General features: G+C 42.7%; 1 pseudogene; it reads left to right on the top strand.

Moving 5' to 3' along the window:
- Positions 1 to 2,644: 2,644 nt before the first annotated feature.
- Positions 2,645 to 6,673, top strand: LOC120064755 (annotated as a pseudogene).
- The last annotated feature ends 11,025 nt before the right edge of the window (positions 6,674 to 17,698 follow it).

Here is a 17,698-nt window from a genome sequence, read left to right as displayed (position 1 = left end):
GGAAGTTGTTGTGACGTTTCTTTTCTCTGCCACTGAGGGTGCCTAGTGTGTGTGTGTGTGTGTGTGTGTGTGTGTGTGTGTGTGTGTGTGTGTGTGTGTGTGTGTGTGTGTGTGTGTGTGTGTGTGTGTGTACTGTACAATGTGTGTGCTCATGTCTGTGTGTGTATGTGTATACTCTCCATCCTCCCCTTCTCAGTGGTGGGACGCTCTGCTCTGCAGGAGGAGCGGAGGAGAGGAACGCTGCGAGTGCCGGAGGACACAATCCTGTACCAATTACTGTCTGCCTGCCAGGCACCCCAGCCCAAGGTTTAATATTCCTTCCACTTCATTTTGATCTTGGCAGTAGGGGTATGCCAGCATAATCCAACCCCCCCTGCCCAGTGGGACCTGCCTCCCCTGTATTGCCCTCAGTTTTGATCTCTCTCCAAGGCTGGGCTGAGCCCCAGCTGCGCCCTGCACGCCAACAGGGAGGCCTGCGGATGGATGCTGCTCTACTATACTCGGCTCTGCTCGACTCAACGACTCGACTCTGCTCTACCCTTTCTGCTGATACAGTATGCAGCATCTGCCAGCTTAAAGGGCCTCTCTTCTTCACTAATGAGTTGAGAGACTTCCTCTAACCTCTAGCACAGTGAATGCTAATACGCCCAGCTCAGGCTGTTGTGTCCTGGGACCTTTGTTTTACCGTGTTGAGAGGGGCTGCACTATTAGCACTGCAAGGAAGGGGGGAGGAGAAGTGCAGAGTGAATGTGAATTGCTAAGGCCAGGTGAGACAATTTCCGATTAGTGATGACTTGTTACTACCACTGTCATAGACTGTAAGTGCAGGTATCTGTTAAGAGCAAGGAAATAACCAGATACCTTTTATTGCATGTCATTGTACAGTGCAGTGTGCATTCACTTCATTTGTGCCCAACCTTTATCTTCACTTCAATGATTTCTACCATTGACATTTAAAACCAGCCTTCTGTTCTGCCTCCAGTTATACCTGCTTTAATAGCTGTCATCTGTGAAACCTACAGCCTGCCAACATACTGTTGTTAGGCAGGAGGAATGACTACTATATACATGTCCCTTTGGTGGCAATTTAGCAACTGATACTAAAGCTATGAATACCCCCATTGTGCAGCATTCACCATAACTAGGGACCAGAGATTTTACTTGTCAGGTTGCATGGTCAGGAAAAGCTACTGTCCCAAACCATGATCTCACAGAGGCAGATATGACTGGGGTCTTTTTACCCATTCCTGTGGGTAAAAACCGAGGAGGTTGTCTTCTACCCTCCACTCAGGTGCTAGAAGAGCTCTTCCTCTCTGTATTCCAGTGCTGCGTTGGGTAAATCAGCCTTGACAGCTCTGCCGGTAAAATCACACCGGCTCCCATCAGACAACATTACATGGGGAAATGACACACTGGGAAAATTAGTGCCGATTTACTGCCATTTAAATGCAAGACTGAGTCTGGGAGGCTTGGTGGCGGGTGCAAGCCTGTCTCTGTGTGACTTTTCCACAGAGGGGCCATACATTTCCGCCAGACAGGCCCTGCAGGCATACCTCTCAGCAGCTCCGCACCGAGAGACAGATAATGATTACCTCTGACTGAGAGTGATGGACATGAGGAGAGAGAGACAGACAGAAAGAGACAGAGAGGGGGAGAGAGAGGAGGGGTACATTGCATTCAGAAAGTATTGAGACCCCTTGACTTTTTCCACATTTTGTTACAATACAGCCTTATTCTAAAATGATTTCAATTGTTTTCCCCCCTCATCAATCTACACACAATACCCCATAATGACAAAGGAAAAACAGGTTTAGATGTTTTTGCACATTTTTTTTTAACAAAAACTGAAATATCACATTTACATAAGTATTCAGACCCTTTACTCAGTACTTTTTTGAAGCATTTTGGTAGCGATTACTGCCTCGAGTCTTCTTGGGTGTGACGTTACAAACTTGGCACACCTGTATTTGGGGAGTTTCTCCCATTCTTCTCTGCAGATCCTCTCAAACTCAGGTTGGTGGGGAGCATCGCTGCACAACTATGTTCATGTCTCTCCAGAGATGTTCGATCGGGTTCAAATTCTGGCTCTGGCTGGGCCACTCAAGGACATTCAGAGACTTGTCCTGAAGCCACTCCTGCCTTGTCTTGGCTGTGTGCTTAGGGTTGTTGTCCTGTTGGTAGGTAAGCCTTCGCCCCAGTCTGAGGTTCTGAGTGCTCTACAGAAGGTTTTCTCTCGATCCTGACTAGTCTCCCAGTCCCTGCCGCTGAAAAACATCCCTACAGCATGATGCTGCCACCACCATGCTTCACTGAGAGGGCTAACCTCAGCTGAATCTGTGTGGAGTCAGCCAGGGTAGCAGGTCTGAACATGAATAACATATAACCTGTTCTCTAGTTAAAGCACATAGGGAAGTATCAAGGAGGTTCTTGTGTGGTCCACAAAGCGGTATCTTTGGCCCTATACATACAGTACATATATTTGTTCTAACCAGTACTGTACATTTAAACTGTAACGTTGTGAGACGGCTAATAGTGCTTTGCTGATGCGGCATGCGGTGCGGCTGGGACTTCATTACAAGAGGAACTGACTGGACTTGTGATTTATTACCCCTCCGATACAGCAAACCTAATTAATGGAAACACAATGTACATGCCAGACGTGGAGGTATGACATAGTTTCAAGTCTCAGTCTATCGTGAAATTAATTTGACTCACCATGACATATATATCTCCAAATTCCCGCAGTATGCCATAATCTGTGTGGCTATCTCTGGGGAACTGCATCTTAATTTCATGGGTATCATGCTCATTTGCATTTGGGAGTGTGTGTCTCGCCTCCTTAGAGGCTACTTCATCATTATTACCATCACTGTTCAGGTCCCCTTGGAAGCTAGCTTCTAGGGGAAATGAGGCCATTTTCTTTCGCAGCCGTGTCTTTATAATCTGCCCGCCCAGGTAAAGGACAACAAAGCAGCCAATTACCTCTATTTTTTACATGTAAAATACATATTTAAAAGTGTAAAGCACCTCTCAAACGACCACTCACATTGATTTGTGTGAGTGAAAACCCGGAGAATGAGAATTATGTGATTTAGTTGATTTGAACCCCCCTGCTGAAATGCATGCACTGTAACGTCGATTGGTGTTGGAAGTTGTTGTGACGTTTCTTTTCTCTGCCACTGAGGGTGCCTAGTGTGTGTGTGTGTGTGTGTGTGTGTGTGTGTGTGTGTGTGTGTGTGTGTGTGTGTGTGTGTGTGTGTGTGTGTGTGTGTGTGTGTGTGTGTGTGTGTGTACTGTACAATGTGTGTGCTCATGTCTGTGTGTGTATGTGTATACTCTCCATCCTCCCCTTCTCAGTGGTGGGACGCTCTGCTCTGCAGGAGGAGCGGAGGAGAGGAACGCTGCGAGTGCCGGAGGACACAATCCTGTACCAATTACTGTCTGCCTGCCAGGCACCCCAGCCCAAGGTTTAATATTCCTTCCACTTCATTTTGATCTTGGCAGTAGGGGTATGCCAGCATAATCCAACCCCCCCTGCCCAGTGGGACCTGCCTCCCCTGTATTGCCCTCAGTTTTGATCTCTCTCCAAGGCTGGGCTGAGCCCCAGTGTGTGAGTGAGTGGAGAGGAGGGGGGGCTAAGTGTGAAGAAAAGGAAGATAAAGAAAAATGCCCCGTGTCTAATCCTGGGCTCCTTGTTTTAACGGGATGATATTTCAACAGCAATGTGCAAATTTTTATAACACTAATGTGAAGAAATGTTTGTGTGTTATCATCGCCACTCAGAGCCAAGAGCTCATACAGTAGATGAGTTGTAAATCTGTCTCTGGCAATGCAATTATACTGGAACACTGTACTGTAAAGACACTATGGTCTCTGGTGTTGTGTTAGGAGACACATTAAACTGAGTTTAAACTCCTGAAAGCGTGCCCGATATAAGCAATTATGTATTTTCTTATAATAAAATAATATACAGAGCATTCTGAAAGTATTCATACCCCTTGACTTATTCCATATGTTGTTGTGTTGCAGCCTGAATACAAAATGGATTAAATCAACAACAGAAAATCTCACCCATCTACACAAATTTTAGCAAATTTGTTGAAAATGAAATATATTCAGATCCCTGAGTCAATACTTGTTAGAATCACCTTTGGCAGCAATTACAGCTGTGAGTCTTTCTGGGTAAGTCTCTTTGTACACCTGGATTGTACATTATTTGTCCATTATTCTTTTCAAAAATTCTGTTGTTGATCATTGCTAGACAATCATTTTCAAGTCTTTCCATAGATTTTCAAGCAGATTTAAGTCAAAACTGTAACTCGGCCACTCAGGAACATTCACTGTCTTCTTGGTAAGCAACTTCAGTGTAGATTTGGCCTTGCGTTTTATTTAGGTTATTATCCTGCTGAAAGGTGAATGTGTCAGGTTTTCCTCTAGGATTTTGCCTGTGCTTAGCTCCATTCCATGTATTTTTTATCTTGAAAAACTCCCCAGTCCTTAACGATTACAAGCATACCCATAACATGATGTAGCCACCACTATGCTTGAAAATATGGAGAGTTTTACTCAGTAATTTGCTCCAAACATAATTTTTTAAATTCAGAACAAAAAGTAATTTTTTGCAGTATTACTTTAGTCCCTTTGTCAAGTGCCAATGTGCAGCGGTTAGGACGGAGTCAGGCGCAGGACACAGAACTGAGTAAAATACGTACTTTACTCGAAAAGAAACAACAACATTTCCACGCAGGGAAAACACACCAGCTCACAGAAGACTTGAACACTAAACAAAGAACAAACACGCACAAAACCATGTGGGAACTAGAGGGTTAAATAGGGAATAAATTATAACGTAATGGGAACCAGGTGTGTACAATCAAGACAAAACAAATGGAAAAAGAAACGTAGATCGGTGGCAGCTAGAAAGCCGGTGACGACGACCGCCGAACGCCGCCCGAACAAGGAGAGGCACCAACTTCGGCGGAAGTCGTGACACCCTTGTTGCAAACAGGATGCATGTACAGGCTTCCTTCTTTTCACTATGCCATTTAGGTTAGTATTGTGGAGTAACTTCAATGTTGTTGATCCATCCTCAGTTTTCTCCTATCACAACCATTAAACTCGTAATTGTTTTAAAGTCACCATTGACCTCATGGTCAAAACCCTGAGTGTTTTCCGTCCTCTCCGGCAACTGAGTTAGGAAGGACACCTGTATCTTTGTAGTGACTGGGTTATTAAAACACCATCCAAAGTGTACAGAGATGAGATCATGTTAAACACTATTATGCAACTTATTATGTGACTTGGTAAGCACATTTTTACTCCTGAACTTATTTAGGCTTGCCATAACAGAGGGGTTGAATACTTATTGACTCAAGACATTTCAGCTTTTCATTTTTAATTAATTTAGAACATTTAGAAAAACACAATTCCCCTTTGACATTATGGGGTATTGTAATATGGGGTATTGGTATATGTGTAGGCCAGTGAATACTTTCTGAAGTCACTGTATCTATATAGACAGTACCAGTCAAAAGTTTGGACACACCTACTCATTGAAGGGTTTTTCTTTATTTGGACTATTATCCAAAGTTTTAACTGGTATATAAAATGTTTGCTCAGAAAACATTGCGGCCAAATAAAACCCTGTTCAGCCCGCAGGCCACTTATTGGGGACCCCTAATATACTGTATATTGTACTTATATAGCAAATGTTCTCTCTTTCATATTAATCTCACCAATATTCCACGTTTCCAGAGCGTCTCATTTATTCACAGGTTAATTTAGAAAAACCTCAAAAGCTCATATAGACACTTCGCTCTATCTCGAAACCTTGTTTTAAAAGTCATACGATTTCCAACAAGGAAGTCCTTGTCTTGTCTTCTCCTCTCAAATCAGCTCATACTTTCTCATTAATGAATTTAGCACCGTCAAGCAGCAAACCTGAGAAGACGTTTCTGTGACAAGCTAGGCAGGCCTTCCTTCCTGGGGCTCAGTGGCATCACTGGCATGTGCTGTGATGTGTCTTTGATGCAGCTCAAATGTAAACATCTGTTTGGTCTCCAGGGAGCCTGTTGTGCTGGTCTAACTTCCCCAGGAATTATCATCCTCCTCCTACTCAGTCTCCTTTTCTGTTTAAAAGGACATGTATTATTCATAAGAATTTCTTAGGAAAATTATCGAATGCGCTACTGGAATTTGAGTTCAAAACATATGTTGAGGCTCAGCTAGCGGCTGGCCTGCCAAGATACAGATCTTCGTGAAGACGTTGACGGAAAAAAACATCACCCTTGAGGTTGAGCCCAGCGATGCTATTGAAAATGTCAAGGCCAAGATCCAGGATAAGGAAGGTATTCATCCTAATCAGCAGGGTCTGATCTTCACTGGAAAATAGCTTGAAGATGGTCGCACGTTGTCAGAGTAGGCAAACAGCTTGAAGATGGTCGCACCTTGTCACGCTACAACATCCAGAAAGAGTCCACCCTGCATTTTGTGCTGTGTCTGCGTGGAGGCATCATCGAGCCATCTCTTGAGCCATCAGCTGGCCCAGAAGGACAACTGCGACAAAATGATCTGCCACAAGTCCTACGCTCGCCTCCATCCTCATGCTGTCAACTGCAGCAAGAATATGTGAGAACATGCCATCAACTTGGGCCCCAAGAAGAAGCTGAAGTAAACAGTTCGCTTGATGCTTCTGTGGTACACATGCAGAACTGTCAAAAAATGTGAAGTACAAAATATTACTTAATTTGGAATGGAATGAGATACAACAGGAAGATAGGCATATGGGTGAGGATATAGAAGTTAGTGGTCATGAAACTGTCAATACAGTGTGTTGGCTAGAATGTATAGGACTCATTGCGCCAAATATTTGAAGGCAATATGGCAGAAATGAAGAAACACCAAAGCTCAACAATACAACAGTAAATATGTCATCCCCCATGAATGATGCAGCACATCATTTGCAGTCTGGGCAAATACCTTATATTATAGCCAACCATAAGATCTGATATTTACACTGATTGTTTGGAAAACAAAAATAAAACTATCTCTCAATGATGACAGATAGCTTTTATTAAACCATTTAAAATGTAATATTCTCCTCCAGAAATGAGCCCAATAACATATTGATGCTATTTTAGCAATAAGAATGATCACCTGTCTGATGCAGCATGGTGTCTACATGGCTGAAGCATGGTCACCTGTATGATGCAGCATGGTAAGCTACATGGCTGAAGAACGATCACCTATCTAATGCAGCCTGGTGGCTACATGGCTGAAGCATGAGGTTGCTCCTCTGCATTGTTTACCACAATGGGGTAATCATTAGCTAGATCACAGACTCTAAATATGTTGCTGCTTGTTTAATGTCCTAAAAAACACTCCACTAATGAAATCATGTACTCCTTACAGGGCTCCCGAGTGGCACAGTGGTCTTAGGCACTACATCTCAGTGCTAGAGGCGTCACTAAAGACCCTGGTTTGATTCCAGGCTGTATCACAACCGGCCGTGATTGGGAGTCCGATAGAGCAGCGTCGTCCTGGTTAGGGTTTGGCCGGGGTAGGCCGTCATTGTAAATAAGAATTTGTTCTTAACTGACTTGCCTAATTAAAGTACGGTAAAAAATAAATATAGTGTTTAGAAATACAGTTTAGACCTAACTGTGTGAATTTACAGTGAATATCGAGCATAAAGAAGTCAAATTCGGATATGACGTCATTGTTTCACCACTGCCCACTGAGTTTTTAAAACTACGGCACCCGACATGGTTCAAAGTGCTAATAAATCAGCACAATATACTTTTTCGTTTTTTCTAATTGCCTGGGTCTTGGAGCTAGAATTGAGATCATGCATACGGTGCTAATGACGACACAAAAAAGAGTGAAGGAGAGCAATGTACAATACAGCGAGTCATTTGTGGTATGGGGGCCGCTATCTTTATTCACCTCCGCTATTGCGCAAGAATTGGAGTTGAGAAATAAACCATACAACACTGAAAAGCATTATATAGCATTATTACAATATTTATTTTGTATTTAACCAACAAGTGATTTGTGCAAATAATGTTCATGTCTTGACAAGCAAGCAGCTCCATAGGGTAGGCCTAAGTAAACCTTTCGTTGCTAATAATGACGTCGCTGTCTCTGATATGAAAAAAGACTAAAAAGCAGGTGGAGGACTCTTGAATGTGCGTGCCGGTGTTCAACTCTGAATTTATGGGTTCCCTCCTTCACTGAGAACGGTCTGGTGCGAGTATACAGGATGTAGCCTAGCCTATTTAGGCAGGGCTCACTCCAGACAAGGCTTTGACATTCTTGCCTCCGCTTGGAAACCGAATGCTGGTTAATAACAAGTGTGAAGCGTCAGATATCAGAAAGATTGTGAAGGATTAAATACAAATATCTTCTGTTTTGGAATTTGAAAATGTACTGGCACAAGCAGGTCATATGAAAGCTTGATTAACTGGCCTGGTGAGCTTGGCAGATGTTGTCGGGCCTGTGGGCAGCCCTGAATGTTGAGCCCTGCAGTCTCTTTAGCTAATTCACTCCCTCTACTCCATGTCATGTGCCAAAGAAAAAACACCACAGATTCTAGTAGGGTGAGGCCGGGTGCTGCAGACCTTTCTAGTGCCCGCGCAAATTCGTTGATATTTATGTTGAAGAGGGTGGGGCTTAAGCTGCATCCCTGTCTCACCCCACAGCCCTGTGGGAAGAAATGTACATGTTTTTTGCCAATTTTAACCGCACACTTGTTGTTTGTGTACATGGATTTTATAATGTCGTATGTTTTACCCCCACCACTTTCCATCAATGTGTATAGCAGACCCTCATGCCAAATTGAGTCGAAGGCTTTTTAAAATATCTCCAGTGCCCCTCTCTCACTATCTCCAGTGCCTCTCTCACTGTCTCCAGTGATCTCTCTCTCTCTCTCTCTCTCTCTCTCTCTCTCTCTCTCTCTCTCTCTCTCACTATCTCCAGTGCCTCCCTCTCTCTCTCTCTCACCATCTCCAGTGCCTCTCTCTCTCTCTCTCTCTCTCTCTCTCTCTCTCTCTCTCTCTCTCTCTCTCTCTCTCTCTCTCTCTCTCTCACTATCTCCAGTGCCTCTCTCTCTCTCTCTCTCCCCCTTACTCTGTCTCTCTCTCTCTCTCTCTCTCTCTCTCTCTCTCTCCAGTGCCTCTCTCTCTCTCTCTCTCTCTCTCTCTCTCTCTCTCTCTCTCTCTCTCTCTCTCTCTCTCTCTCTCTCTCTCTCTCTCTCTCTCTCTCTCTCTCTCTCTCTCTCTCTCTCTCTCTCTCACTATCTCCACTGCCTCTCTCTCTCAATTCAATTTCAATTCAATTCAATTTGCTTTATTGGCATGACGTAACAATGTACATATTGCCAAAGCTTATTTTGGATATTTACAATATAAAAATAAAAATGAGAATCAAAATTGTCAACGGGACAACAGTAACAACAATAACCAAGTGTCAAAATAACCATACATTCAACAATAACAATAAGCATACAGTAGAGTACATGTGCAGGTTGATTGGTTTGTCAGACACTGTCCCTCAACTTATGTCAGGCAGCAATGTAGTGCGCTGCCAACCCACAGCTCTCTGCGTCCTCCCCCAACAGGACTGGTAGCCTACTCTCATCAGAGAGGTCTTTACCTTGAATAAGGGTTTCAAATTTGGGGGAATGAAACTCTCTAATTGTTTTATATTTTTTATGACATTTTGTCAGGAAATGCAGCTACGTCTCAGGTTCTGCTATTGTGCAGTGGTTGCACAGCCTTTCCTCTACAGGGAGCCAGGTTTTCCTGTGTCTACCCCCTCTCTCTCTCTCTCTCTCTCTATCTCCAGTGCCTCTCTCTCTCTCTATCTCCAGTGCCTCTCTCTCTTTCTCACTATCTCCAGTGCCACTCTCTCTCTCTCACTATCTCCAGTGCCTCTCTCTCTCTCTCTCTCTCTCTCTCTCTCACTATCTCTAGTGCCTCTCTCTCTCTCTCTCTCTAGTGCCTCTCTCTCTCTCTGTCTCTCTCTCTCTCTCAATTCAATTCAAATAAATGTGCTTTATTGGCATGATGTAACAATGTACATATTGCCAAAACGTATTGAAACATATTGCCAAAGCTCTCTCTCTCCCTCTCTACAGTGCCTTTCCTTTAATTTATTTATTTATTTATTTATTTATTTATTTATTTCTTTCTTTCTTTCTTTCTTTCTTTCTTTCTTTCTTTCTTTCACAGGCACGCATGCACACGCACACTATACTCATTAGCATGACTGGTATACCTCTATCATACTGATTCTATACTTATTACCATGACTGGTATACCTCTATCATACTTATCCTATACTCATTACCAAAACTGGTATACCTCTGTCATACTGATCCGATTCTAATTAGATTGACTGGTATACATCTATCATTCTGATCCTATACTCATTACCATGACTGGTCTCCCTCTATCATGCTGATCCTATACTCATTACCATGACTGGTATACCTCTATCATACTGATCCTATACTCATTACCATGACTGGTATACCTCTATCATACTGATTCTATACTCATTACCATGACTGTTATACCTCTATCATACTGATCCTATACTCATTAGCATGACTGGTATACCTCTATCATACTGATCCTATACTCATTACCATAACTGGTATACCTCTATCATACTGATCCGATACTAATTAGATTGACTGGTATACATCTTTCATTCTGATCCTATACTCATTAGCATGACTGGTATACCTCTATCATACTGATCCTATACTCATTAGCATGACTGGTATACCTCTATCATACTGATTCTATTCTAATTACAATGACTGGTATACCTCTATCATGCTGATTCTATACTCATTACAATGACTGGTATACCTCTATCATACTAATTCTATACTCATTATCATGACTTGTCTACCTCTGTCATACTGATTCTCTACTCATTATCACGACTTGTCTACCTCTATCATACTGATCAGATACAAATTACCATGCCTGGTATACCTCTATCATACTGATCCTATACTCATTACCATGACTGGTATACCTCTATCATACTGATCCTATACTCATTAGCATGACTGGTATACCTCTATCATACTGATCCTATACTCATTACCATGACTGGTATACCTCTATCATACTGATCCTATACTCATTACCATAACTGGTATACCTCTATCATACTGATCCGATTCTAATTAGATTGACTGGTATACATCTATCATTCTGATCCTATACTCATTACCATGACTGGTCTCCCTCTATCATGCTGATTCTATACTCATTACCATGACTGGTATACCTCTATCATACTGATCCTATACTCATTACCATGACTGGTATACCTCTATCATACTGATTCTATACTCATTACCATGACTGTTATACCTCTATCATACTGATCCTATACTCATTAGCATGACTGGTATACCTCTATCATACTGATCCTATACTCATTACCATAACTGGTATACCTCTATCATACTGATCCGATACTAATTAGATTGACTGGTATACATCTTTCATTCTGATCCTATACTCATTAGCATGACTGGTATACCTCTATCATACTAATTCTATACTCATTATCATGACGTGTCTACCTCTGTCATACTGATTCTCTATTCATTATCACGACTTGTCTACCTCTATCATACTGATCAGATACAAATTACCATGACTGGTATACCTCTATCATACTGATCCTATACTCATTAGCATGACTGGTATACCTCTATCATACTGATCCTATACGCATTACCATGACTGGTATACCTCTATCATACTGATTCTATTCTAATTACAATGACTGGTATACCTCTATCATGCTGATTCTATACTCATTACAATGACTGGTATACCTCTATCATACTGATCATATACTCATTACCATGACTGGTATACCTCTATCATACTCATTCTATACTCATTACCATGACTGGTATACCTCTATCATACTGATTCTATACTCATTACCATGACTGGTATACCTCTATCATATTGATTCTATACTCATTACCATGACTGGTATACCTCTATCATACTGATTCTATACTCATTACAATGACTGGTATACCTATATCATACTGATTCTATACTTATTACCATGACTGGTATACCTCTATCATACTGATCCTATACTCATTACCATGACTGGTATACCTCTATTATACTGATTCTATACTTATTGCCATGACTGGTATACCTCTATCATACTGATTATATACTCATGTCCATGACTGGTATACCTCTATCATACTTATCCTATACTCATCACCATGACTGGTATACCTCTATCATACTGATCCTATACTCATAACCATGACTGGTATACCTCTATCATACTCATATACCTATACTCATTCCCATGACTAGTATACCTCTATCATGCTGATTCTATACTCATTACAATGACTGGTATACCTCTATCATACTAATTCTATACTCATTATCATGACTTGTCTACCTCTGTCATACTGATTCTCTACTCATTATCATGACTTGTCTACCTCTATCATACTGATCCTATACTCATCACCATGACTGGTATACCTCTATCATACTGATCCTATACTCATTACCATAACTGGTATACCTCTATCATACTGATTCGATTCTAATTAGATTCACTGGTATACATCTATCATTCTGATCCTATACTCATTACCATGACTGGTCTCCCTCTATCATGCTGATTATATACTCATTACCATGACTGGTATACCTCTATCATACTGATCCTATACTCATTAGCATGACTGGTATACCTCTATCATGCTGATTCTATACTCATTACAATGACTGGTATACCTCTATCATACTAATTCTATACTCATTATCATGACTTGTCTACCTCTGTCATACTGTTACGGCTGTCCTCGCTGACAGAAGGTGTGGACCAAAACGCAGAGTGGTTAGTGTTCATTCTTTTAATGAAAGTCAACAAAACACTTCAAAATACAAAACAACCAACGTGACAAAACCGAAACCGTCCTGTGTGGCAACAAAACCTCCACAGGAACAAACACCCACAAAACACAAGTGAAACCCAGGCTGCCTAAGTATGATTCTCAATCAGGGACAACGATTGACAGCTGTCTCTGATTGAGAATCATACCAGGCCGAACACAAAATCCCAACATAGAAAATCAACCATAGACAACCCACCCAACTCACGCCCTGACCAACTAAAATAAATACAAAACAAAGGAAAATAGGTCAGGAACGTGACAGAACCCCCCCCTTAAGGTGCGAACTCCGGGCGCACCAGCACAAAGTCTAGGGGAGGGTCTGGGTGGGCGTCTGTCCACGGTGGCGGCTCTGGCGCTGGTCGTGGTCCCCACCCCACCATAGTCAACCCCCGCTTCCGTGGCCTCCTCCCAATATCCACCCTCCATGTCAATCCCACTATTCCAAAGGGCAGTAACGGACTGAGGGGTAGCACCTGACTGAGGGGCAGCACCGGACTGAGGGGCAGCACCGGACTGAGGGGCAGCACCGGACTGAGGGGCAGCACCGGACTGAGGGGCGGATCCTGGCTGGCTGGCTCTGGCGGATCCTGGCTGGACGGCTCTGGCTGGTCCTGGCTGGACGGCTCTGGCTGGTCCTGGCTGGACGGCTCTGGCTGGTCCTGGCTGGACGGCTCTGGCTGGTCCTGGCTGGACGGCTCTGAAGGCTCGGGACAGACGGGCAGCGCTGGGCAGGCAGACAGTTCAGACAACGCTGGGCAGGCAGACAGTTCAGGCAGCGCTGAGCAGGCAAGCAGCGCAGGCGGCGTTGGGCAGACGGCCGACTCTGACCTGCTGAGGCGCACAGTAGGCCTGGTGCGTGGTGCCGGAACTGGAGGCACTGGGCTGGAGACACGCACCACAGGGAGAGTGCGTGGAGGAGGAACAGGGCTCTGGAAACGCACTGGAAGCCTGGTGCGTGGTGTTGGCACTGATGGTACTGGGCTGGGGTGGGAAGGTGGCGCCGGATATACCGGACCGTGAAGGAGGACACGCGCTCTTGAGCACCGAGCCTCCCCAACCTTACCAGGTTGAATGGTCCCCGTAGCCCTGCCAGTGCGGCGAGGTGGAATAGCCCGCACTGGGCTATGCTGGCGAACCGGGGACACCATCTGTAAGGCTGGTGCCATGTACGCCGGCCCGAGGAGATGTACTGGAGGCCAGATATGTTGGGCCGGCTTCATGGCACCCGGCTCGATGCCCAACCTAGCCCTCCCAGTGCGGCAAGGTGGAATAGCCCGCACTGGGCTAAGCACGCGTACTGGGGACACCGTGCGCTCCACCGCATAACACGGTGTCTGACCAGTACGACGCCCTCTCACTCCACGGTAAGCCCGGGGAGTTGGCTCAGGTATCCAACCCGGCTTCGCCACACTCCCCTTTAGCCCCCCCCCCCCAAGAAATTTTTGGGTGAGCCTCTCGGGCTTCCGTGCTAGCCGCGTACCCTCATACCTCCGGTTCCTCTCTCCGGTTGCCTCTGCTCTCCTCGCTGCCTCCAGCTGTTCCCATGGGAGGCGATCCTTTCCAGCCAGGATCTCCTCCCATGTGTAGCAACCCTTGCCGTTCAAGACGTCTTCCCATGTCCATTCCTCTGTCTGTCTCTGCTGCTGTCGCTGCCCTTCTCCACTCCGCTTGGTCCTCTTGTGGTGGGTGTTTCTGTTACGGCTGTCCTCGCTGACAGAAGGTGTGGACCAAAACGCAGAGTGGTTAGTGTTCATTCTTTTAATGAAAGTCAACAAAACACTTCAAAATACAAAACAACCAACGTGACAAAACCGAAACCGTCCTGTGTGGCAACAAAACCTCCACAGGAACAAACACCCACAAAACACAAGTGAAACCCAGGCTGCCTAAGTATGATTCTCAATCAGGGACAACGATTGACAGCTGTCTCTGATTGAGAATCATACCAGGCCGAACACAAAATCCCAACATAGAAAATCAACCATAGACAACCCACCCAACTCACGCCCTGACCAACTAAAATAAATAAAAAACAAAGGAAAATAGGTCAGGAACGTGACACATACTGATTCTCTACTCATTACCATGACTGGTATACCTATATCATACTGATCCTATACTCATTACCATGACTGGTATACCTCTATCATACTGATTATATACTTATTACCATGACTGGTATACCTCTATCATACTGATTCTATACTCATTACCATGACTGGTATACCTCTATCATACTGATTCTATACTCATTACAATGACTGGTATACCTATATCATACTGATTCTATACTTATTACCATGACTGGTATACCTCTATCATACTGATCCTATACTCATTACCATGACTGGTATACCTCTATTATACTGATTCTATACTTATTGCCATGACTGGTATACCTCTATCATACTGATTCTATACTCATGTCCATGACTGGTATACCTCTATCATACTTATCCTATACTCATCACCATGACTGGTATACCTCTATCATACTGATCCTATACTCATAACCATGACTGGTATACCTCTATCATACTCATATACCTATACTCATTCCCATGACTAGTATACCTCTATCATGCTGATTCTATACTCATTACCATGACTGGTATACCTCTATCATACTGATCCTATACTCATTACCATGACTGGTATACCTCTATCATACTGATCCTATACTCATTACCATAACTGGTATACCTCTATCATACTGATCCGATTCTAATTAGATTGACTGGTATACATCTATCATTCTGATCCTATACTCATTACCATGACTGGTCTCCCTCTATCATGCTGATTCTATACTCATTACCATGACTGGTATACCTCTATCATACTGATCCTATACTCATTACAATGACTGGTATACCTATATCATACTGATTCTATACTTATTACCATGACTGGTATACCTCTATCATACTGATCCTATACTCATTACCATGACTGGTATACCTCTATTATACTGATTCTATACTTATTGCCATGACTGGTATACCTCTATCATACTGATTCTATACTCATGTCCATGACTGGTATACCTCTATCATACTTATCCTATACTCATCACCATGACTGGTATACCTCTATCATACTGATCCTATACTCATAACCATGACTGGTATACCTCTATCATACTCATATACCTATACTCATTCCCATGACTAGTATACCTCTATCATGCTGATTCTATACTCATTACCATGACTGGTATACCTCTATCATACTGATTCTACACACATTACCATGACTGGTATACCTCTATCACACTGATTCTATACTTATTACCATGACTGGTATACCTAAATCATACTGATCAGATACAAATTACCATGACTGGTATACCTCTATCATGCTGATTCTATACTCATTACCATGACTGGTATACCTCTATCATACTGATCCTATACTCATTACCATGACTGGTATACCTCTATCATACTCATTCTATACTCATTACCATGACTGGTATACCTCTATCATACTGATTCTATACTCATTACCATGACTGGTATACCTCTATCATATTGATTCTATACTCATTACCATGACTGGTATACCTCTATCATACTGATTCTATACTCATTACAATGACTGGTATACCTATATCATACTGATTCTATACTCATTACCATGACTGGTATACCTCTATCATACTCATATACCTATACTCATTCCCATGACTAGTATACCTCTATCATGCTGATTCTATACTCATTACAATGACTGGTATACCTCTATCATACTAATTCTATACTCATTATCATGACTTGTCTACCTCTGTCATACTGATTCTCTACTCATTATCATGACTTGTCTACCTCTATCATACTGATCCTATACTCATTACCATGACTGGTATACCTCTATCATACTGATCCTATACTCATTACCATAACTGGTATACCTCTATCATACTGATCCTATACTCATTACCATGACTGGTATACCTCTATTATACTGATTCTATACTTATTGCCATGACTGGTATACCTCTATCATACTGATTCTATACTCATGTCCATGACTGGTATACCTCTATCATACTTATCCTATACTCATCACCATGACTGGTATACCTCTATCATACTGATCCTATACTCATAACCATGACTGGTATACCTCTATCATACTCATATACCTATACTCATTCCCATGACTAGTATACCTCTATCATGCTGATTCTATACTCATTACCATGACTGGTATACCTCTATCATACTGATTCTACACACATTACCATGACTGGTATACCTCTATCATACTGATTCTATACTCATTACAATGACTGATATACCTATATCATACTGATCAGATACAAATTACCATGACTGGTATACCTCTAGCATACTGATCCTATACTCATTAGCATGACTGGTATACCTCTATCATACTGATCCTATACGCATTACCATGACTGGTATACCTCTATCATACTGATTCTATTCTAATTACAATGACTGGTATACCTCTATCATGCTGATTCTATACTCATTACAATGACTGGTATACCTCTATCATACTGATTCTATACTCATTACCATGACTGGTATACCTCTATCATACTGATCCTATACTCATTACCATGACTGGTATACCTCTATCATACTGATTCTATACTCATTACCATGACTGGTATACCTCTATCATACTGATTCTATACTCATTACCATGACTGGTATACCTCTATCATACTGATTCTATACTCATTACCAT

This window comes from Salvelinus namaycush, chromosome 20, assembly GCF_016432855.1.
Source record: "Salvelinus namaycush isolate Seneca chromosome 20, SaNama_1.0, whole genome shotgun sequence".
Taxonomy (NCBI): Eukaryota; Metazoa; Chordata; class Actinopteri; order Salmoniformes; family Salmonidae; genus Salvelinus; species Salvelinus namaycush.
Note: the sequence above shows the minus strand (reverse complement) of the source record. Positions and strands in the feature narration are given on the sequence as shown.